The sequence below is a fragment of the Nesoenas mayeri genome (genome assembly GCF_963082525.1).
Source record: "Nesoenas mayeri genome assembly, chromosome: 9".
Taxonomy (NCBI): Eukaryota; Metazoa; Chordata; class Aves; order Columbiformes; family Columbidae; genus Nesoenas; species Nesoenas mayeri.
In genome coordinates this window covers 26,984,900-27,005,132 of record NC_137557.1, presented here as the reverse complement: position 1 = coordinate 27,005,132, position 20,233 = coordinate 26,984,900, and positions in this window count along the sequence as shown.

Here is a 20,233-nt window from a genome sequence, read left to right as displayed (position 1 = left end):
ATATTCAGTTTGTATAATTAAGATCACATAAAGTCATGGCTAACTCAGCAGCCGTAACACCTCAGAGGGAGTATACAGCCAGCACGTTAGGATCTGCTTCTGCTTCTGTTTCTACTGCAATAATCAGTAATCCAAAGGATACAGTGATTTGATATAATGAATGGAAAATAGCATATACTTCCACTATGGTTAAGCTGTGATGAGTGTAATCCTGTGTTCAGACATAAGGCTGAATTACTTACATGGTAACTGTGTTCAGACAGCAACATTTATTAAAAAGTTGGTAGTACCCTGCATACTATGGTTGAGTTCTCCAGCTGTTACCAAAAAGACATTTTAGAAGTCTTCCACATTAAAGGAAAAAAAGGGAAAAATTAATCTCATAGCGCTGACAAGATTTGTTGATTTTGAGTTTACTGGCACACTTGTTTCATAGATTTGCACAAAGCAAATGAACTGGTGGACTTACAAATATTACCAAGTGAAGTAATCACCGCTTTATCTTCTGAAAGTCACAGTGACCCCCAAGCAGAGTTACAGAAGACCCGCAGTGAATCTGGCCATCTCACCCTCACAGCAGTTGTGGCTCAGAGTGCAAGTCCTCCAGGGAAAGTACTGGATGTTCACCTAGCAGTATCAAACGCAGTTTATTGATGTTATTAAATAACCCCAAGGAATGTTATTCATTAGCCAAATATGCACATATAGCTGACAAACATTTATGATTTTCAGGCTCTGAAGTGTTACCATTTCTAGCTTCAGTGTCAGAGCAGGACTGCCGGATATGTCCCAGTGTGACTTCCAGCTTAATACTCAACATCAAGAACTCTTAGTTTTAAAAGTTGTTTCAGTCACCCAGTACCTCATGAATGAAACGATCTGCAACAAACAGACTGGCAAATGAAGTCTCTAAGGCGAAATGTCCTGTGTGTACTATAATAGATTAGTGGCAGTGAGGTTGCCTTCATGAGTGATTCAGGAGCTGAATTCACAAACAAGGACCAGACTCAACTCACTTCCCTTTGCATTTTGCCTGGAAGGCACAAACAGGCTGGAGAATAATTCTGGCTGGTAAAAAGCCCTGTGACCCTACTTGTTCCCTAATCACATCACTCCAGTGCTGGCAGAGAGGATGCAACAGGAATGCAGAGTGGCACAGCGCATCTCTCCCATGCTGAACCAGTCCATTTGTGGCACACAGCCCCCAGTGACCCCACCAGGCTTGCCCCCACACGCATGAGTCAAAGCAGTCTGAGAACCAGGCAATTACAGCCCTGCCTGCCGTGCCAAATGAAGCTCAGAATAAAGAGATTCAGGCCTGCTGTTCAGAAGAAAGCTTTGCAACATTAGTCTGTGCCCAGCAGACCTGCAGAGGACACTGAGGTCAACCAGCAGGAGTTTCCTAGACAAGGTTTGGTCTTACTCAGTTTTGAGAAAACAAACCTGAGTTTTCAAACTCAGCCATCAGCGCTCTGAAATCTCACAGTTTGATTGAATCCTCACCTAATATTTCACCAGCCTAGGAAAAAAAAACAAAACCAAACAAAACAAAAACCAAAAAACACAACTAACAAACACATGTAATGAAAAATGTCAGCTAATTCAGAGGGTTTTTTTCAATCTGCGCCATTCAATGCACAGACCTCAACAGTAGCGAAGATCAAAGGCAGCGTAGTGCAGTACAAGGTCTATTCCAACCCCGCCGGGCCGCGGTGGTTTCCGCAGCCCGCGGGCGGTGGCGGGGCCGGCGGTGCGGCCCGAGCCGCGGGGCCGCCAGGAGGAGCGCGCAGCCCGCTCCGGGACAGGGTGGCCCTGCGCCGGGCGCTGGGAAGCTGCGTGGCTGCAGCAAGGACACGTTTTTTCCGCGGGAGCTCGCCCTGTGCTTCTCCTGGCAGCGCGCAGGGGGAGCAGAGCAGCGCTCACGCCCGGCCAGCACAGCCACTGCCGGCGCTGCCCTTCGGGGGCCACCGGGCACCCCCACTGCCCCAGGGCTGATTTGGAAGGGATGCCCCATCCATGGAATACTTTAAGGGAGAACCTGGCACAGAGAGCCAGACGGTCTGGCAAAAATAATACCTTAGAGGCAGCTGCTTGCTGGTATAATCCCAAATGAAAAGAAAAACTGTTTTGGACAGGATGACGCTGCCCTCTTAGACATTCCTGGAACTTAAACTGAGTATGAGTCAGTCATAGCAAGAGTATGTGTCTTGCCATGTTGACTTCTTATTTAAACATATTGACTAAAGTAAGTTCATTTGTTCTGTTTCCTTTACCATATGCATACCACAGCACATACAGATTGACATACCTATTATATGCATATAACAGTTTAAAACTAACGTGTACTAAACAAGCAAAGAAACAAAATAGGCAATAGGTAAAGAAAAAAATCTGAAAGTACTCCCTTAGGTAGGATTTCATTCTTCAGTACCTGGAGGGCTACAAGGTCGAGCATTTGAAAGTCATCAGTTCAGAAATAGCTCCTTCCTGGCCCAGAACTTTCTGTGGGGATTTCTCAGGACAAATTCAGGTCAAGTGAGCACGACTGGCCCTGGTAAAGCCTGAGTTAGCTATGAGGCACATGCCTGGCTGGCAGGACACCATGACCCCCTGCCACAGCTGACCTGTGCCTGCTAGATGTGACCAGTCTTCTTACTGTGCCTTTCAGTTTTCAGACTTGTCTGTGTCAGCACAGTCTATCTACCATATTCCCAGCTAATGTCAAACAATGCACATCTATTTCGTTATGCAGTTTTCAACATTTAAAGTATTAAAAACTACTTCCTGAAATACTGCAGTCCTCTTTTTCTCTCTAATGTTGAAATGACAAAGTGTTATAACAGTGCTATGATTCAATCCCTGCTTGCTAGTTAACTAGCCCTTTCTCCCTACTTCAACTGAAGAGTATACATATTGTCCCCCTGCTCATAGTTTCCCACTTGAGCAGGAGCTGTTGGATTAGCCATGCTGTTTGCAAAACAGAGCTGCCACTCATCCCTCCTGCTCAGGGACAGACACAGATCCTAGCTCTTGGCTTGCCATGACCTTCCAGCTCTCCTGGGGAGCTCCAATTCATTTTGGCCAATGACACTTCACTCCCAACCTGCAGCCAAAGATCACACGGCACCTCTGGGACAGCCCTGCTTTCCTGTCCGCTATTCATCCTTCGAATTAGCCTGTTCTGGGCACAGGCACACACCAGAGTTGCCCTGAGGCTGTCAGATGATCTCCACAGCCTTGTCGAAGTTGGGATATGAGCGAGTCTGGTGCACTCCTTTCTCATTTAACACCAACATGTTGGAAAATATTTTACAATATAAGGTCCTGTGCAAGATGCCCAATTACCCCTATATCTTGTGCTGGCAGAAACTGTGCAGGTCAGCAGCCTCCCTGCATGGACACAGATCTAGCATCTCAAAGTGGTTCTGAATGTCTTTACTATGCTACTTTCTTCCTTTCAAAAACGTTTTCTCCAGCTGTTTATTTCTTCACACTTTCTGACTCAACCTCACCAGGTCATCACCTTCTCTTCACAAGGTCATCGCCTTCTCTTCACAATTTGAAGCCTGAAACCATATTTCTTTAGTTCTGACTCATTCAGGGCAAGCTGAGCTCTGACAAGTGCCTCGAATGGGGGTGGAAGTTCCCCAAGAAAAACCAAGGTGGAGCAGACAGTAAGGCTGTCCATGCTGAATAAAGGAGCTTTCCCCCATGTCAGTGCCACACCAATGCCCTGCCCCAAGCTTGTTCGTGCCATGTAGCTACACATACCACTGTGACACAGACAGGACATACACCTACCTGTGGCCTTTCAATAGCTGTCTCTTCCTATGTTATCCCATTGGTTGTATTAGCAGTAAAGAAGAGTAAATCTACATCCCACCTGAGGTATGGTCAAAATGCAACAACATGCAATCATGCCTGTACATTCAGTTGAATCCAATAATAACACAATAATTTATTCTGACATATCATTGAAAACTGAATGCACTTATTTCTTCACACAGTCTACCTATAGATAAAGCCTTTCTGGATGTTTCAAACACGTTCTATAAATTAAGCCTACACACAGCCTAGCTACATACAAAATATCTGTGAGACAGAAATTCTACGCTCTGAAGAATTTGCTTTGGTAATAGCAAGACTTATTGTCTTTTCTTATCAGATTTTGTTCTTAGGATATCAGTCATCATTTCTCTGTTGACAGATTTTGTGTATCTCAATGTGACTGATTGACTTGCAAGTCTGAAAAATGAGAATCCGGAGGCCTGACCATATTTTCTGATAACAACTGCAGAGATTTACTCTCAACTAAGAGTGTGAGAAATGTTCTGCAGTACCAGCCCCACCTTTTATGCTCAATGTCAAACATAACAGGCTTCTAATAATAGAACCACCACAATCTGTCCAGCTATTCCAGCCCTGGATCTGCCACAGGAAGCATCTCATTAGATTATAGCTAATGCAGTAAACAGTGACTTAATGCAGTAAAACATAAGCCTTTGTAGTTGACATTGGTAAGAACAGAAAGGTTTCACATGTAGGGGAGTTTTCTCACCTACAACACCCTTCTAGAGGATTCAGCAGGGTGAGTTTCACTGAAATATTTACAATTCCTCTTACACAAATTACCACAGCATGCACTGAACTCTGAGGTTTTCGTAAGGCCATTCATAAGTAGGAAGGACAACCATCCACAGGGTATGCTGATGGTAAGTCTCAGATTTCAGACCTCCCTTATAGTTGTGCGTTCAAAGACTTTTATTTTATGATGGGAACACAGTGGAAGAAATAGGAACGTAATGGGGAAATATAACTTTTCCCACATCACCCCTTAGCTCAAACAATTTTCTTGAAAATTCTCACATTCACTTGAATTATTTTCATGCATAGATCAAGCTCCAGAAGTATGAGTTGCTTTTGGAGTAGCTGTTAAGACAAAAAAAAAAAAAAAAAAAGCTCTTGCTCAGCTGTGACTACTGCAGGTAATTTTCCAGACTAATTCTCTGGCCCAGTTGGCATTACAGAGCAAGATTCTCACCAGTGCTCATCTGAATAGTTACCTTAAGCCTACATAGAATTTGTGTGACACCACAGACTTATGGGTGGAAAAAACTTGATGCACGGGTGCCAGGCTTCACGGCTCTCATATGCAAAACCTCCATCCTCCCATACCCTGCAGCTGCACAACCAGAGCTCTCAGAGGATCCCAGCCTCATGCTCTCTGCTGTGCAGCCCCGCCATCCCAGCTTCATATATCCCCTACACCAGCACAGCAAGATGAGGCAATGAGCCATGTTAAGCCCAGCATCCTGGACCACAGCTCAGCCAGGAGCAGAGCTGGACAGAGTGAGCAAGTCATGGTTGAAAACCCAGATGAGAAACCTAAAGACAAGCAGCTACAAACCAAACAGCTGTAGGGAGTTTTACACCCGCATCACCTACACATCAAAGACCTGGGCCTGGAGAGGAGTTTGTTTTCTGTGAGCACTTGGCCAGTGACCGCCAGCCTGCAGGATGCCAAAGCCTCAGCTGGGCTGTGGCTCACCGCACGCATTTCCCAAGGCCAGGTGCCCTCACCGCCTCAGCCCAAGGTCTGTTTCCTGGGCTGGGCTGGGATTTGTGCAAAGTGCTATGGTGCACATAGCAGAGCAGTTAGAGGAACACAGAAATGCTGCTTCCTCCAAAAACATACACATCCACACTTGCTTATTACATTTCTGTACATATTGTAACGTCTGCAATTAGCTCTTTCCAGATTCTAAATTGCAAAAGCAAAATACACTGTACTCAGAATATATGTATACAATTGTGCCTCCATGTCGTCATTGTAACACCAGCCTCAAGAAATTTTGTAAGGTAGCGGAGAGGCATTAGAGCATATTTGCAAGACACCAGGTAGAGTTGTGTGCCAGTTTCATGCTGAATTTCAATAGCAATGTGACGCTGGAAAAATGTGTTAGCACCTAGTTTTATGACCATTGCAATTGCCTCAGTCTGTGTTTGACAGAATTTGTGATTTCTTCCTAAAGAAAAGGGCCTGAAATGCTGACCTGCCCCACACAGGAAACATGCCAGTAATTCTCCATTTTCTTGCTATGGCTTTAGAAGTACTAACACTTTCAATATTTTTTTTCTGTAGTAATCTAAGTTTTGTTCATTTTTACCTCAGAATCTGGATAGACCTATTGCTAAACTCTCCAAGCTATTTTTTTTCTGGTTGATATACTTGCACCACACATCTCCCTTGGTGTAAATCTTCATACAGATTCTGCACCAGTTTTTACTTGCTCATCTGTTAAATCAGCTACATATACCAGGTTCAATGCAGTTCTTGCTGCTCAGTCATTCTCCTTCCATCTGCCAGAGCCAATGTAATATTGAATTCCTTAAGCTTTGAGTATTCATCACAATATCTCTTGGTGGATTCTTACATCTTGCTGACAGCTGCTTGTCCTTTCATAGGTTATAGGTGCAGGAATCTGTTGTGTCCCATCTCTGAATTTCAAGACAGAGATTTCTCTGCTTTTACAGAAGCTTTCCTTCAAAATTTTATTTGAAAATCTTTTATCTGAAAATATATTTTTTAAATGTTAAAGGTCATGTATTGTTCTGCAGTCAAGAATTTCTTTCTAGATGCCAGACAATACTGTGTTTTGATTACACAGTCCCCTGAAAGACCTTCCCTACTCTGTGAAGTTTTTTCTGTTTCATGAAAGTCATTTTATAGGCAAAACATATGACTAACAAAGGGAATATGACTCTATGGTTACTGTAATATGAATTATTACACTGTTTACAGCTGAGTTTTGAAATAAATTTTCAGGCAGCTCTGGTTTTGATGACTAAAGTCTCTTAGGTTTTTTACTCCCTCTTTAAGCCAGAGGTGGTGAATTCCTAATTCCTGATGCTATTTTTTGTCAGGCATAGGAGTCTATAGATCAGAAATACAAGGTGAAACTCACTGCTTGGAAGTCCTGAGAAACTCTCCTATTTCAAGTTCCTTGTTCTGATGCCTTAAGTAGCTTCAATTAGACTTGAACAGCTCACTGCAGTAACAGTGGCTCTCTTTGCCCAGCGTAAATTCACTACGCGGCCAAATGTCACCCACCACGGGCCTTCAGAAGTTTAAGGTGATGATCCACTTGTGCAATTGGGAGAGGGTGGACAGAAGGAGATCAAAGATGGTGTTTGTGCTACACCCTCCACTGCCTGCAATTGCACAGAACCAGCACACAGAGTCTGACAGCCCAGCTGGAAGCGAGCAGAGATTTGGGAGAGAATAAAGGCCAGATGGTGAACAAGGTGCCAGCACCAAGGTCTCTGGGCTTTGTGCTGGGGCACTCAGAGGTGACCGTCCCCCCAGCTTTGGACACAACATTCCTCTTTGCTGTGAGTGGCAAGGAGCTCTCAGCACACTTCCCATCCTGGTTTGCTCTACTGCTTCTCTAAAACCTCTGCATGGGATGTTGCCTGAAGCCAAACAGAAGAGCAACGTCTGTGTCCCCTCCATCTGTTTGCTAGTAGTGGTAGCACCACTGCCATAAAAGCCAGGCTGATGGATCTGATGCCTGACTTCAGCAGAGACTCACTGCTGGAAATCCCAGCCCTTCTCAATGCCCACTCACAGTAGTTTCACACCTAGAGCTGTTATTCAGGACCAGGTTTCACATGTGCAGTGGTGGAAGAGGTGTCACAGGGACCTACCTTCTTAAAGTGCAAATCTTATCACAGTGTAACAATTTCCTACTAAGTGTTGCTTGGCATATTCAGCCCCTGGTCCAGATTTCATAGCTTTCCTATGCTTTTATCCCATCATATACCTATTTCTGTCATGTGTTAGCCATCAGAAGAATTTCGGCTTAGGGGCCACATTATACACAAGTCATCAGTGAGATATAATACCATCTTTGTGTCAGTAACAGTTAAGTGTCTACATGCAAAATGTCTCTCTAAGGTTCAGAATTTAGCAAAATGTGCATATTGAAAAAAATCACAGCAATGCACTGGCACTACGTATGATTTTTGTGAGTTCTTTTTTGCTAACTCATGAACTGTAAGGAAATGTTAGAACAGTGTGTCACATTGTCTAACTCACAAATCAAGGTAAAGTGACAGCAGTTCTCCTCAGACTGCATGTAGCTGAAAGCTCGCTCCTTCTGTCTTGGCCCTGAATAAGAATTTGTTGCCTGAAATGTTGTCTGTCTTTTTAGTTACTTCAATGAAAACTCATCTGTGCCTAAGAACCTTGCCTTGCCTGATGCCTTCGGCAATCACACTGCAAAAACATTCCCGCTGGAGTTCCATACAGCCGTGACTATTCAGCTGGCAGGCAGGTCTCAAGAGTTCTTTATTCCTGTCAGACACAAACCATTATAGAGCAGCATTCTCCAAGAGACAGATCTGCTTGTGGGACATATAAATACTGTTTTTCCTTCCATTGATGTCAATAGGAGCAAGGATAGAGGTATGATGTTATGACATGCTAAGATCTTAAAATAGAAATCATTCGGAACGTATTTTAAGAGCTGTTTTGCTTTGGAGGATGAAAGGTCTGTTCACTTAATATGAGGAACAAGGCCTGTCTCAGAGATGTGGAAGAACATCTATTCATCCAAAAGTTTAGCTATTTCAGGAATAATCTGTAAATTATTCTAAGAGTTTGTTTAAACTGTTGTTAACTATACCTGGCAGATTTCTGGCAAATGCATTATTGTTTCTTTAGCCTTCTTCATTCCTGCAAGGAAATTTTTTGGGAGGCAGGACTTGTCACTTCTTGTGTTGACAGTGTTCTACTTTGTAGAAATAACTACATATTCACTGGGACTACCATCCCTACCCTCCCCAGGAGGGTTACCCAACCACCAAAGTAGAGCATTGTTTTTTCTCTCACCAGCTGGCTCCATGAATATTTAACTATATTTTACAAAGTGAGACTGTTCCAGGCTAAGGGGCTGGTGGTTGGGTCACTGCTATGAGGCAAATCCTAACGAGGGGAGGGGAGGGGAGGAGAGGGAAGGGGAGGGGAGGGGAGGGGAGGGGAGGGCAGGGAAGGGAAGGGCAGGGAAGGGCAGGGCAGGGAAGGGAAGGGCAGGGAAGGGCAGGGAAGGGAAGGGCAGGGAAGGGCAGGGAAGGGAAGGGCAGGGAAGGGCAGGGAAGGGAAGGGCAGGGAAGGGCAGGGAAGGGCAGGGCAGGGCAGGGAAGGGCAGGGAAGGGAAGGGAAGGGAAGGGCAGGGAAGGGCAGGGAAGGGCAGGGAAGGGAAGGGAAGGGAAGGGAAGGGAAGGGAAGGGAAGGGAAGGGAAGGGAAGGGAAGGGAAGGGAAGGGAAGGGAAGGGAAGGGAAGGGAAGGGAAGGGAAGGGAAGGGAAGGGAAGGGAGAGTTCCTATCAAACACAGGTAGGAGTTAGACTTGGATTTTGTGAGGTGTGCACTGACTTCTTTGGGAATGCCAATATGATCTATTTCTCTATGGGATATACACATCAGTTGGTGTCATTATTTTGACAAACACTTATATAAAATACATTTTTTTGCATTAAATGGAATAGTTTGCACCAAATGAAACTGAGTTTAGGGACTTAATTTCATTTAGAAATATAAAAAAAAAATCATATTCAGCTTCCAGGTATTGCGATTTTCTTTCCTGTCCAAGTATTCATTCAATTATTAGCTGAAAATAATTTGGAAAGTCTTTCCAAATAATGTCTTGTTTACCAGTATGTGCTCCACAAATTCTATGCCTTCTATCTCAGTCTAGTCAGAGTTCAGGTAGATAATCTTTGCTTTCTGCTTTAAAAACTGTGAATTGTACCTGTTGTCACGGAGTGAAGGGCTTCTGTGAAAGACAGGGTAACTTGGGAATTCACAGCCTGGAAAAACTTCATTTCCATCAACTGGAAAACGTTCCCTTCATCTACTGAAGAAATATGCAAAAGCAAGGTTACTCTGATGCCCTCTTGCTGTTTTAGGTAGTGATCATAATATCTACATTCACCTAGTACCATGGATACTGAAGAGTTTATGGGAATTATTTTTAACAGCAACTCTTGTTCTTTTGACAATTCTATATTTCTCTTTTCCGGACTTAAAAGCTGGATATGAAAAGCCCCCAAAAGAGACTGTTTTATCCCAGAATCAAGTGTTTGAGTTTGTTGGTTGTTTTTTACAAAATTTATCAACTAACTTTTAGCAAACAATACAGGCTTTCTATTTTCAGTTGTGATTTTTACACCTGTGCTTCTAATAACTATTGAGCTTGCATTCACATTTTGATGGTATTTAGATTGACTTTATTCCTTCTAGGGAGATGTGTGACTTCAATATGGCCTATGGTTTAACAAATAGATTAATATTATGAGGGTAACTCAAATACCAAACTAAACCAAAATGGACAAACTGGGTTTAGGAGTGGAATGGACTGCTGAACTATCCAAATTTGAATGGCAGATTCAACCCCTGATTCTCATATTAATACAAAGTATCTGAAGAATTCTGAAGTGGAGTCAAATTGTCAAAATAAACTTTGAACACAATGAGGATGCAATGTGATCAAAAATCCTGTTCAAAAAACTTGGTGTTTGCATCAGACCTCTCATCATTTTTTTCTAGAGCTATAACCTTTTGGGTATAAGTCTTGCATTAGAGCTTGGCTGGGAATGTATGCTGGAGCCTTCTTCTACATTACAGAAAATGCAGAAGTGCTACCACAGCTATAAACTCATAAATTAACAATCCAAGCCAGGTCAGAGACATAGCAGTGCTTCAGAAGATACACTGATCTTAGAATCACTTTCTTTAATTAGATGTATTTGAAATTCACTTACATTTAAAGCAGATAATTGAATAATGGTACTTAAGAAGAGACTCTGGGATTAATAACACCAGAGAACTATTAAGGAATCCATAGAAGCACAATTTCACCTGGATAAAAGCTGCAGCCATGAGAAGGTGATAACCAAGACACAGGCCAGCAAACATTTTAGGTGTTTTTAGAGTCAAGGCAGAAAGAAGTGCCATCAGAGTTTATAGAGCCTAAGAACCAAGAGCTTGGAAAACTTAGCTGGAAAGCTGAATACAGAGATGCTGTGCTGGACAGACAGTATAATAATCATGGTTGCACTTATAACTCAGGCTGCATATAAAACTGTCCCTTTGATTCCCTTTCAGGAGCTTTTATACCTAGCATCACATATCTCTGTCCGTACCATTTGCAGCAAAGAACTCCTTACTAGGTGTCACTGTGCAGAATAATTATTACCAGTGCACTGCAGTATATCTGGAAATATGAGAGAATTCTGTCTCAGCATACCTCAGGCAAAGTACCGCGCCTTTTAAACAATTATAGGGTAAATAAAGCAGGAGCACAAGAGCCTGATTACTCTTTCAGATGCACTGAAAGCGAGACATATTTTTTTTTTTAAGTGGACGAGTTACAGTGGTACAGGTAACAACAGAAATTTAAATACTTACCAATCCTTGCAAATTCTCTGATTCCTTATTCAAAGACACTATACATCCACTAGAAAACATTATGTGGTAGAGGCAGGTGTTCTTAGTTCCTTTCCTGCAAGGATTACAAAGAAATTCGACTGTAATTTCAAGAATGACCCCAAAGACTAGGCTTAGAATATGGAATGACTTCTCTCCTCTCAAAGTACTCTTTCAATAAGTGAGTTGAAGCATTTAAACATAAAGACTCTTTCAAAACAGTTGCCTGTGCTCAACTGTCCTCCTCCAAACTGAAGTTAATACAGTTTAGGAGCACTGAAATTAAGTGACAATATTACTGAATCAGTCTGGCCTTTGCTTTGTTTGATGGATATGGGAAATTTCCTGAGAGACTGTTAAAACCAAAACAGCCTGAGGCTCTTGAAAAGATTCTAACAAGTAACTCATGGAATACAAAAGGATAAACCACTGCTTGATTCTAACCCTGCACTTTCGATTCCTAAAGTACTAAATTGCTGTTGCTGAGTTAGCACTGCATAGAAGTTTCATGCCATTGTTTCCATATAACGACAAAAACACTGAAGCATTTTTATACTGACTGTATATCTAATTTCAGCCTATAATGCTGTTTCCTTAATTCTTTTCTAAGTGTAGGTTACTTTTGTGATACATTTTGTAAACAAAATGGCTACTTTCTGGAAACCTCTGGACTTGGCTCCTCAGATTTCCGTATCAGTTCAGTCCATTTTTTATAACTTCTGGCCTTCGTACTTTAGCATTTTAATGACCTATGGTATTTTTCCCATAGCAAGAAGCACTTATCTAGAGTTTGGATGTGTTGCTGTGCAATACCATGCTGAGACTCATACTGACAATGACATTTCTTTACATATTAAGTAATAATGATTCTGTGAAAATCATTACCCAGCAATATAATAGATCCCAGATGTGTTCAAAAAAACATAATATTAGGCTAAACTCCAAATTCTGGCCCAGAAGGCATGTGTGCATCTCCCAGGGCAGCAATTCGGGACTTAGAAAAAGTAAACATACCATTGTAACACACATGGCAGATAGCTGAGTTCCAGCCACCAGTGGAACAATCTGGCCCCAGTTTTGCATTCCATGACCCCTGTACTCTGATGGGAAGGAGGCCATAGGGACTGACTGCAATTCCCCCAGTCAGAACTGCCCAGCCCTGATACAATTTATTGTTGTACAGGAACAGCCCTAATTTACATCAGTGGTGCAACACCCTCCTCCTTGCCAAGGACTCTGTGCTCCAAAGATTGAATAAGGACAGCAGAGGGTATAGCATAAACAACAAGAGAATCCAGTGAGGCTTTTTGTACCTGGCAGAGAATGTCTGTATCAAGATGTCTCCTTCCAAATATAATGCTTCAGGTCTCTCCATCTAATCTGCCTGTTGAAGAAGGGGTATTTTCCCTGATCTGGATTTTCACCTTCAAGGAACAAAGTCCTTCAGATGTAGACCTCCCATTTTGGCATTCAGATGTAGCTGTTGCACTGCTCAGTTAAGCTATGGTCTCCTACTCAAGTCAAGTAAACAAGTGCAGGAATGATTACATCTGATGGTAATTTCCTTGTATTCTCCCATCTCTTGTTGCACAGGCTATCATACAATCTGCACATTTCGTAAACAGGTCATTCCTCATTGTCACTTTCCCATACAGTTTATGGTAGTTTGGAAGCAGATAGTGAATTTTCTTATCAGTAAAGGTAGGAAACTGTGTTTTAGTTGGCCAAAGCAAAATTGCTCACAACACTTCTTTTCATAAGAACATTTGAAGTAAATAAATGAGATCAAACTCTTCTCCTTTTTGTGTATAGCCTTATGAAAAAGAGTAGCAGAGGGAAATCCAGGAAAAGCAATGAGGGTATTGGCATGGAATAGTTCCTCACTGGACTTAGTTCTGATTGCCAGTCTGTGTTGCCAGTAACAGTAAACTAAATATAATACATGAAACTGCACCATGAGGCTCAGGTTCCAGGTATCACTTGTGCGATAGCAGTATGAAAGCATAACACATTTGATGCTCTTTGATGCCTTTTCCAACTTTTCTTTCTCTGCTTCTGCATGTACAGTACCTGACAAAGCCTCTCACTGCACAGTCGCAATATCTGAGCGGATCCACATGTGCCTTTACCTTATGCTTCCAATGTCGCTTGCAGGCAACTTGAAGGGAATCATCCTGGGATCATCCCCGGTTTGTGAGCACCACCCAGTGTGTCCTGTAACACAGCAAGGACTCCACACTCTCACTTGCTTCATTCAGGCCAGTGCTGAGCTTAAAAGCCTCTGGTGGTGGTGGTGGTGGCACTTTTGGAGGGGAGAGGAGGCTGTTGTGCTGTAGATTGTTTGAAATATCGACTCTTTTCATTTCTCAGTCTACAAACCAGACTCTACTCTAAGTCTCCAGAAATTTATTCATATGCAGACCTGAGTTAGTCTTGTCTTTATATGAGGACAATGCATCCAAGGATTATTGGTTATTTATATTCTGCATAAAAATAATTCTACTTTGTATCCAGAGAAAGAAACCTTTTTTTTTTCCATTTTAGTGACATAATTTTCTAACTCCTCTCATATTTCCTTCCCCAGACATGAGCATACTTAATAGTCTCATGTTTCTTTCCTGCATCCACCAAAGGAAAGGGAACCTGCTTTGGAATTTTCTTTCATAATATTATCTACTTGAATACTTGCTGATTTAGATTACATCAAGCCTGGGATAATGACTGGGTAGCTAATCTGTCTTGCTTTTACGGCTCTCTAGATAAGAATAGCATTTACAGACACTTGATGATGACCTGCCCCATGCTGGGGCTTGGAAGATGTCCTGCAGAGACCAAAGTGCTTTGCCCCTCTCTGTCTGCTGCTGCAAGATTCAGCCATGGGACTGCCCGAGTCACAGCTACCTGCAGGCAATTCTGCCTTTTTAATTTTATGGCCTTCTACTCCATGCTTTATTCTTCCGTTCCTTTTATGTACTGAATATTTTCCTTGGATCAATGTGTTTAAAATGCACTATTAGGGAGATAGCTCTTGCTTAAAAATATTCTTTTAGAATCGATTTGTCTGATCCATACTTCAGCAATTCCTCCACCTGTTGTGAGATATGGCCATTGGAAGCCACGCTTTTGGTTAATGAACCCTGGGATGCTTCATTGGAAATGTTGACACAATCCTTTTGGAGGCTTGTATTATGATGGAGTTATCTGTTCACAACATCATGAATATTTCAAGCATCCTGCTTGATAGCAGACAGTCTGGTTAATAATTATTAGATTTATTTGCTTACAGGAATATCTGCAATTTAACAGTAGTTGTCCAATTTATCATTTTTATATTATGATGAAAAGCAATTAAACTAGTGATAAATCAGCACCATTCTCCTTAATATTTTCTTGTGCTGGCAAATAAGCAATTGACTTTGAACAATAGGGGGTAAAACATGAAAAAAAAAAAAAAAGAAAAAAAGAAAAAAAGAAAAAAAGAAAAATCGGATATCAGCTTGTGTTCCTGCAAAGAGAAGAGGCAATTAGAAGCTGGTGTCAGAATTACCCAAACTGACAAATGAAGGGACCAGAAGGTAATTAGAAAAGCCATAATGAAAAACTGTAGCACTGATATGATTAATGCATCACATCTGGTCTCTCTAAATAATAATACGAATTATGAAATTTTGCAACTGTGTTAAATATGTTATCACTTGAGGTGAAGCCAGCAAAGAGACAAAGGAGTTAATTAAAGAATGTAAGCTCAGTTCCTAAGGAGTTCCTACATTCCTAGGAAGGTGAGGGAATACTGTCAATCCTGCATTTGTACTTGGTATCTCAGTATCAAAAGAAAGCAAGGGAGGGAAAGCGCTATGACTCATCACAGCCATTTTTTATATTAATCCAGAAACCACATTCTCATTTGATAAACGAACTGAGAATGAAGCGTGACACACAAAAAGAGAGAAGAGTGGGAATTCCAGCCCGGGGAAGGGTGGAGGCTCTGCAAGTTTTCCAGTGACAACTCTTGTGTGTTTGGGTTTTTTTTATTTCTATGAAGTAGCAGATTCAAGTGAAGGCGTAACATAGACAAATCCTTGGCTTACAGACCAAAGCAAATTTGGGAATCCTGGGAACTGGGTGGGTACATCAGTTTGTAAGAGTCATTTTAGGTGCTAGGATTATCAAGAAAATAGGGATACCTCCTCTCTAATGCAAGTTGTCCAGTGCTATTCTGAAAAGGGACAACTTGCAATTCCAGGAAATATGAAAGTTCTTTTGGCAGTGAAAATATCAAGGTTTTGGCACTTAAGAATGCATTGAGACAGTTGGGGTTGTTTAGCCTGAAGAAGGGAGGGCTCTGAGGGGACCTCATTGCAGCCTTTCAATATTTAAAGGGGACTTATAAAAGAAGCTGAGGACAGACTTTTTAACAGGACCTGTAGCGACAGGACAAGGGGTAATAGTTTTAAACTAAGAGTGTAGACCCAGACTATACGTAAGGAAGAAATTTTTGATGACAAGGGTGGTGACACATGGGAACAGGTCGCCCAGGGAGATGGCTGAAAACACCCAAGGCCAGGCGGAATGAGGCTCTGAAAAAAATGATCTAGTTGAAGATGTCCCAGCTCATTGCAGGGGATTGGACTAAAAGAGCTTTAAAGGTCCCTTCCAACTCAAACCATTTTATGATTCTATGATTCAAATGAAAGGAAAAGCTGGTGTTGATAGCATTTACATAAATTTCAATTAAATAATTTCAGAGTGTCAGATAAACAGGACTTGTGCAGAAACACTGAGAGCACTAAGAGGTCTTACATCTTTTTGTCATGGTACAAAGGATATTGTAGAGATGACTTTCCATGGAGGAACAGAAGATTTGGTGAGAAGCCTGAAAGCTGGAGCATAAAGACTAAGAAATTAAGCTTTTAGGGAGGAGGTTCATTTTCAGTCAGATCAGCAGGCCGTTTTGGCTGCTTCACAGCAACAGCATTATAGAATTTGTTACAGGGAGGTGGGAGGGATGCATGGAGGGGCATGTGGAAGAGCAGCACCACATCGTTTACCCGGTCTTTCCGAAGAACGTCTCAGTGACAGACTATCGCTCAGGGTTACATTCCAAGTAGAGGTTTCCCCTTTCCACTTCAACAGTTGTCTCATTTTCAGGCAGACGAGGTCACACTTGCCAGATATTTATTAGGAAATCTGTCTCATTAGCTTTGTTTATAAAATATCTTTGTTCAATGGTAGACAGGGAGGACTCACCCCTGGAGTGCTGGCACATGTTGATGGGAGGTGAGGGGTCCCTCAGGCTGCGCGTTTCTGCTAGACCGCTATAGGAGGAAATGTTGCCCTAGGACAGCAGGCAGTTTTTGTAATTACTATGGCACTAGCTCTGTAGTTTAAACATTAAATAGTTTATCACTAAAGACTCATCATTCCACACCTCTAGATACCACACCTCAGAGACACATGTAACACAAAATAGATTTTCTTCTACCTTCAAAAATAAACTACATTAGAAAAGAAAGTTACTTGAGTTACAAAGTCGACTGTCAGAAATTAGACTTTTTTGTGCACATTAATACAGAGTCTATGCTTATGTGAATCCATACTATTTTTGTCACATAACCTATGCATCATTTATGCAAAGAATACATACACAAGGCAGCATAATTAAGATTGCATGAGAGACTTTAAATCTGCCACCTTTCGGTTTTGAGCTTAAAACCTTTGTAGCTTAATTTACATCAATTTCTTACATACAATTCCTAACCATGCATTTCAGTTTTATCCCACAAAGACAAAGTCTGACAGATGCTGATCAAGCAACTTCCTGACTTCAGAAATGAAGTGTGATCAGTTTATGAAAGGGTTTATTTGATTTGGTTCCCTGCAACAGTAGGGGACTGGGCTTGGTGAAGAAAGGCCCCTCCCATTTCTGTATTCCTAACAGATACCAATTCAGTTTAAGATTAATGTCAATGCTAACATCTTTATATATGGGTAACTACTCACTGGCCTTTTACTTTTTTGTTCCTTCTGTAGCCATTGATAGAAACCAGCCAGATGTCTCTGGTTTAGTTCACGGGTGAATTCTCTCTAGCAACATAATTTACATTTGGTAAATACAGTTTAATTTACATGGAGTCCCTTGTCTGTAGTCTGTAATTTAGGGCGTTTTCCCAGATAGCCAATGCCAGGGAGTGATGCTGCTGTTGCCCCTGATACAGCGACGGTGCAGGAGCCTGGCTGCATGTGCTACGTGGGGCTTTCACACAGAATCACCAAGTGTTAGGGATTGGAAGGGACCTCAAAAGATCATCTAGTCCAATCCCCCTGCCGGAGCAGGAACACCCAGATGAGGTTGCATAGGAATGGTCCAGGCAGGTTTGAATGTCTGCAGAGAAGGAGACTCCACAACCCTCCTGGGCAGCCTGTTCCAGTGTCTGTCACCCTCACTGAGAAGAAGCTTCTTCTCATATTTAAGCGGAACCTCCTGTGTTCCAGTTTGTACCCATTGCTCCTTGTCCTATCATTGGTTGTCACCGAGAAGAGCCTGGCTCCATCCTCCTGACACTCACCCTTTACATATTTATAAACATTAATGAGGTCATGCCTCAGTCTCCTCCAAGCTAAAGAGACCCAGCTCCCTCAGCCTTTCCCAGCAGCCTGTTCTCTGCCTCAATCTGCTCATCAGCCCAGAACTTTCCTTTGCTACACAGATCTGTAGATGTTATCATAGAATCATAGAACAGTTTGGGTTGGAAGGGGCCTTTAAAGGTCATCTAGGCCAGCCTGTCTACAATGAGCAGGGACATCTTCAACCAGATCAGGTTGCTCAGAGCCCCATCCAGCCTGGCCTTGGATGTTTCCAGGGTGGTAATGCAGAACCTCTTACCACATTAACTCTTCAGAAGTTTAAAACTACCTTTGGAAGAGGTTGAAAGTCTGCAGCAATCACATGTAAAAGAGTCCTTGAACATGTAAGCCATGGGAACTAACAGCCTTTGTTGGTGGTTTTGTATGGAGGCCAGCTCTTCTGTGGATATAAGGCTTGAAATATCCTATTGTCTTTAAATAATGGGTCTTCTGTAGACTTCAAAAATGTTGACCATCAGAGAGGAGCAGCAAGGAATGCCTAAGTCTATGGTGTGAGGATTATACACCTCTCTGTCATGTACATCGATTTGGATATCTAGGAATTTTTATGAATGTTACATTACCTTCATGACTAAACTCAGTATACCTAGAGGGAGTGGTTAAACTTTTAGCTAGCTAACCAGCATACTATTGGTCATGGAGTAAGCATATATCTCCTTTTTAGCTGTCTTATTTCCCATTTCTGTCACTTCAAATCAGTTCAAAACTCAGCTGCAAATATTATCTCAGCTACGACCACATTACAGTCTTCTCTGTTTCCACAGTCTCATGGACTGAGCTCCCTGCCCCAATCCCTCACCAAGCCTTGCCTATATGTGTCCTGCTCCTTCCCCCAGCCTCACTGGGGACCTGGGGCTGGCCCTCCTCAGGGCTGCAGGCCAGGCCCTCCTTCCTGGCTGCCGACACGTGCACTCACATGAAACCTGGGCCTCTGCAAAGCCCATGCACACCTCAGCCTCTGCTCTTTGTTGTCTTCCATTGCCTCTGTGTACACAGGGATGCTGTTGGCATGTCTTACCAGCTGTATTGAAGACCACCTTCAAAGATCTGGGACATCCCAATAGCAGCAGCATCTCTCCCCACAAAATCCTCTTGGAAATTTAGCAAGCACAGATCCAGGTTATTCTACTGCTCTCTTCATCCAGCACTGTGGAAAGGAATTACAGGTATTACATCTGCTAAATTGCAGCATCCTCTTTCTGTTTAATCCTCAAAGCATCTTCTCTAATCCACAGCACTTATATAAAGCCTTGGGAGTGGGACTGCCGTTCTTCGTATTTTGCAAGAATATGAATATTAAGTGCTTAATCAATAGGCTAAAATTAAGATACTAGGTTTGTATTCTGCCTTGCATGCAGCAAAATGTCTGGTTAGTTCCTTCGGTTTTTGTTTCAGTCGGCTGTGCCTGAACACTAATACAAACTTACCCTCTCTTGCAAGAGGTGTATATGGGAAGAAAGACTTAAAGCAAGAAGAGGAGCAGGCTCTTCTTAAAACAACCCTTAGAAGATCAATTATCATCTGTGGATGTGATAATCTGTATGTCATCATCCAGTAGCACTAACAATGTGGTTTCTGTAAACATTTGTTTTAAATGTCAAGTTTTCTTGTGTTCTGTAAGAATACTGACTTAATCTTTCATTTCTTTTCTCACTCAAACAACTTTGGCCCAAATCCTACAAACACACAAGTATTGAGTTCATTACTGTGAGCTCTGCCACAGCCCTTTAAAGAGTATCTTTCACAGCCAGAGTGAAAAGGCTACTAAAATGGGTCAAGATCACCAACTGGTAAACAAAATGAAGGATTTAAAGTTTACTTTAGAATTTAAATAAAGAAGAAATTTTAAAGTAGCATTACTATTTCTCTAGCATTGGTGAAGCCGTACACGATTGCACAGACGGTGACACTGCGTTCATTCATGACCAGGACAAACACCCCCACTGTGCCACCTGAGGACAGGCGGCAGGGCGCTGCAGGGCGCCGCGGGCTTTGGGGCGATCCGGCTGGCCGGGGTCCCTGCGTGCGCAAAGTACGGGGTGCCGGGGGTGCCCCCGGGGCCCCGGCTGCAGCACCGCCGCCCACCTCCCCCAGGGGACAC